This window comes from Podarcis pityusensis (assembly GCF_964106645.2).
Source record: "Podarcis pityusensis genome assembly, chromosome: 2".
NCBI lineage: Eukaryota > Metazoa > Chordata > Lepidosauria > Squamata > Lacertidae > Podarcis > Podarcis pityusensis.
The window spans coordinates 92,803,876-92,809,256 of NC_138029.1; positions in this window are offsets into that span (position 1 = coordinate 92,803,876).

A 5,381-nucleotide genomic window follows, 5' to 3' on the forward strand; every position below is an offset into this window, starting at 1 on the left:
AAGGGCCTCTACTGTAGCAGCGGGACGCGGGTGGCGCTGTGGGTAAAACCTCAGCACCTAGGACTTGCCGATCGTCAGGTTCGATCGTCAGGTTCGAATCCCCGCGGCGGGGTGCGCTCCCGTTGCTCGGTCCCAGCGCCTGCCAACCTAGCAGTTCGAAAGCACCCCCGGGTGCAAGTAGATAAATAGGGACCGCTTACCAGCGGGAAGGTAAACGGCGTTCCGTGTGCTGCGCTGGCTCGCCAGATGCAGCTTGTCACGCTGGCCACGTGACCCGGAAGTGTCTCCGGACAGCGCTGGCCCCCGGCCTCTTAAGCGAGATGGGCGCGCAACCCCAGAGTCGGACACGACTGGCCCGTATGGGCAGAGGTACCTTTACCTTTACTGTAGCAGCAGGTTACCCTTGTTATAGTAAACATGGATATAAATTCCCACCTATATCACAACACACCAAGGTATTTTGTTAGCAGAGCTGCTCTGGTATCAGGCATGGAATGTTCATAATGAGGCAAATGAAAGGTCATTTTGGCAGGGACTAACATGTCGTGGATTGAAGCGAATGGCAATTAAGAGAACCTGATGATCGCAAAGCTCGGTTGGAAGAGGTCCCTGCACCTAAGGAGGCCAAGTGTGGCAGTAGATTTGAAGAAAGTGAGCAATGGGACTAAAAAAGGATGTAAGAGAAGAATAGACAGCACAGACAAGGTTAGGGTCAACATCAAGCTCTAAAAAGTTATTGTGGTTTTTTTAAAAGAAATATGAATAAATCAGTAGCCTTTTTTCACATGACACCTCTAAGCAGAGGTATACCTCCTATAGGAAAAAAAATCATCAGTTTGTAACTCTAAACACAGCAGGAAATGTCACCCATGCTGAGATGCACAGCTGCAGGAGAAACTTGATCCTTGGTCCACCAGGATCTACTTAGCAGCTACACAGACTTTCAGGGAGGGGGGCAGGAAAGCATCTTAATCAAGGGAACATGGCGAAAATGGATGATCTTGCTTATACGTGTACCACCTGCAGAATCCTGCTGCCTGTTTGAAAGAGAGCCAAGTCCTGGAGTTCCTTATACTGGAGAGTCAGAATGCTCACATTCGTTTCAGCCAGGAGGAACGTGAAGAACCACTGTAGTTTTTCATCTGCTTATGGCTGGTCTTGTAACCAAGCAAGCCAGAAGGTGAAGACTGGCGCCATTGCTTTGTATCGAAGAGAAGACCGTTGTGGTTGCCTTAGCAACCGTTACTAAGAGGAAGAGGCTTCAAGCTAACAGTGTTCACTTGTTCATGCACCAGCCAGGTAAACACGAGAATACAATGTGGATAGGTGAACAAATTTGGTTGGTGGTTAGAAGATCCATACAGAACTACTGACTGGCTACCAGTGGTGCAAAGTTCAACTATGGAACTTGCTGCCACAATAGGCAGTGATGGCCACCAACCTAGATGGCTTTAAAAGAGGGCAAGGCAAATTCAAGGAGAGTGCTATCGGTACCTACTAAGCCATGCTGTCTATGCTCTGCTTCCAGTCTTGAGTCATTAATGCCTTGGAATACCTACCAGTTGCTGGAAGCCACAGGAGGGGACAATGCTCTGCTCCTGGCTGAGGGTTTGCCACAGGCATCTGGTTGGCCACTGTGAGGACATGATGCTGGACTAGATGGACCACGGACCTGATCCAGCAGGACTCATCTTATGCACTTAGAAAAAGAGACAACCAATGGGCAGGGTGCCCCAAGAAGCGTAAGTGCTTGGTTGGTCAGAAGTCTTGGCCAAGAAAAGGCACAGTCTGCTCTGTTAAGGCAACTGGGAGACAGCCACAGTTGGAGATCTCTGAGAGGACTGTGCTGTGGACAGGACATGAAGATGGGAGCCAGTGGCTGAGAACAAGCAACCATGTCGTGAAGGGTTGGCAAGGTTTTAAGAAAGCAGCTGTTCTCTGTAGCAGGTTTCAGTGAGAGGTCTGACAGGAGAGAAAACCTTAGCAGGTAAAGGTAAAAGGTAAAGGACCCTGGATAGTTAAGTCCAGTCAAATTCCACTATGGGGTGCAGCTTTCATAGAATCATAGAGTTGGAAGAGACCACAAGGGCCATCGAGTCCAACCCCCTGCCAAGCAGGAAACACCATCAGAGCACTCCTGACATATGGTTGTCAAGCCTCTGCTTAAAGACCTCCAAAGAAGGAGACTCCACCACACTCCTTGGCAGCAAATTCCACTGTCAAACAGCTCTTACTGTCAGGAAGTTCTTCCTAATGTTTAGGTGGAATCTTCTTTCTTGTAGTTTGGATCCATTGCTCCGTGTCCGCTTCTCTGGAGCAGCAGAAAACAACCTTTCTCCCTCCTCTATGCGACATCCTTTTATATATTTGAACAAGGCCATCCTATCACCCCTTAACCTCCTCTTCTCCAGGCTAAACCTGCCCAGCTCCCTTAGCCGTTCCTCATAAGGCATCGTTTCCAGGCCTTTGACCATTTTGGTTGCCCTCCTCTAGACACGTTCCAGTTTGTCAGTGTCCTTCTTGAACTGTGGTGCCCAGAACTGGACACAGAACTCGGCTTTCAGGCCGAGGAAGTCAGTGTTTGTCCAGCTTTCCAGGTCATGTGGCTAGCATGACTAAACTGCTTCTGGCGCAATGGGAGCACATGGAAATGCCGTTTACCTTCCCACCACAGCGGTATCTATGTATCTACTCATGCTGGTATGCTTTCAAACTGCTAGGTTGGCAGGAGCTGGGACAGAGCAATGGGAACTCACCCCGTCACGCAGATTCGAACTGCCGACCTTATGATCAGCAAGCCCAAGAGGCTTAGCAGGCACTCTTTAATACAGTTCAACTACCCTAGAAGGAGCAGAGGCTCTTGAGGTAGAGGAAGACGAGCATAAAGCATCTGTCCCTACTTGTGACTGACCAGGGATGCAGGAGAGGTGAATTTGGTATGGGTAAAAAAAAAAAAAAAAAGGATGGGGGGCTAAAAGCTTTAATAAGTTGCGGAAGACTCTTTTCATTATAAAGAACTGTTACTATGTTTGTATAACCTTGAGTAACTAAGCACTGCATACCCAAGCAATCTTACACTAATATCAAAATAGGAATATGACATCCCCTTATGCGAATATATTGTTTTGTTACTTTTATCTGTGTCTTTTGTGGGGGTATCGATCCTACACCTGTCATTTGGGGGGCAACAGTTAAAGGCTTCACATACCACACTGTAGGAACTATGGCAGGGAATTCCACACGTCCAGAAAGGGAGCAGCTGGAATGTTAGGTCACTTGGGGTGGCAAGCGGCGGGATGAGAACCTTATGCCTCAAGGATGCACAGTCCCAGGTTCAGCTGTTGGTGTCCCCAGGTAGGGGCTTAGGAAAGAGTCTAGCCTGAAACCCTGGAGAGCCACTGCCAGTCACGTGTTCACAATACTGAGCTAGAGGGACCAATTGGTCTAGCTGAGCATGAAGCAGCTTGTAATGTAGTCTAGTATATGCACTTTGAATTTGGTTCCTCTACCTTTCAACTCTCTGCACATCTCTCCCTGACCAAACTGAAGGAAAAGCAAAGCTTCTGGAAATGTTTTTTCAAAAACAAGTGTTTAAAAATGCAATTACACTTTGCTGCACCCTTTAGGAAAGATTTCAATGAAGCCACAGTGCCCTCTTGTGGGTACAAATCACATCTGTAGGACACAAAAGCAGAACAAACCAGAAGTTAGCTTTTGGGATGATTCGTACATACTCCTTCCTCTATATGGACACTCAGTTTACATAAGTCGGTGTCTTGCAGATGAGCTGTCTTCATTGCCGTTATTGTGTCTGAGCTTTCATACTGCCACCGTCTATGATATTTGATCAAAGTCTCATACTTGTATGCACATCCTTACTAGGTATAATGTTTCACATTTCCAAAACTATCGCTCAAGCTTTGGGTCCTCAAAATATGCCATCTCTGGCTTATTTTCCTACCTTTTAAATTACAAAGGTACTCCTTCATATGCAATTCATGAAGGGCTGGCAATACCCTGTTGATTGTAAGATAGGAGAACTTGATATTCTTAATACACTGATTCCAAGCCTGTTTTAATTCCTCCTTTTTCCACCAATCTTATTTTTTAAATCTAGTAATGGAGAGTTTTGACACTATGTGTAGAAGACAGATGGTGTATCTTACCTTTATATATTTTGCCATTGTGCATGGGTTTTGCAATACCCCTGATTATAATTATTGTCAAAACAAAGAGGCAAGGTTTATATCTAAATATATAAGCCAGTGGCACACTGGAGTGCCTTGAATGATGGTCAGGAGTGCTGTAGGCAGCACTGGCCTCTGTCCCTCTTTCTTTCCTTCCCTCCCTCCTCTGCTGCCCTCTCACATCTCTGCCTCCCAAAGGCTTGCACAGTTGTTTGTTGCAGCAGCTCTGGCTACAAGCTCCCCAGGCGAATGGTGCCTCTGGGGCTGGTCAGAGGGTGCTGGTTGCCAGGAGCTGAGGCAGCTCAGGCAGGAATCCCAATGAGAGGCGAGAGGAGAGGGGAGGGGAGGGGAGGGGAGGGGAGGGGAGGGGAGGGGAGGGAACACTCCAGAGGGAGGGTGTTTGAAAAAGGGTGAGACACTGCCAGTTTGGCAGACATAGGGTGACATAACTAGGCTTGGGTACCGCAGAAAGAATGTAGTTGGTCATGGGAGCCGGGGACTCAAAAAGGTTGAAAACCTCTGATATAAGCAGTAGGGCTGGATATTCAACAGGAGTGTGCATAAGATTCAGATGAACTCCAAAATCAAGAAACAAAGCAAATACATTACTGATGGATTCAGGGCTTGTTCAAGCCAAAGAATATATCCAAAGTGCCCCAAATGTAACACTACTGGAGCACTTTCGCAATTCAGACGTTTTTAACAAACTGCAAAAACTGAAACATCTCAAGCTTGCCAGATAAGGAAGTGGGGAGATGGAAAGCTCTTTTGTGACTGACTGGCCTAGTTTCTAATCAGAAGGAATTATTTTACCAGGGCTTTCCAATCTCAGTGCTTTGGGAAGGGGATACTGAAATTATGTATCCTGTTCTTATCTGTTCTGTGCTGTTTGCTACTTTAGTTAATCGTGCTTGCTTGGAAGATGTTGAATACTGAAATCCTTCTGCCTCTGTCCTAGATGCCCCCACATCACACCCCCTCATCAAATCATATTTGAGACAAATATAAGACAGGTTTCTGCAGTTGCATCATGACAATGTGTCCAAATGAGGACATCCAACATTTAAAGCCTGTAAAGGGTAAAAACTGCCTAGTCTTACACATTACGCAGAAAATGAAACACCCTCTTCCACAGGGTCCTCCAGTCACATATCATTTTCTGTTAAAACTTGAGAAAAGACAGGCACCACAGAA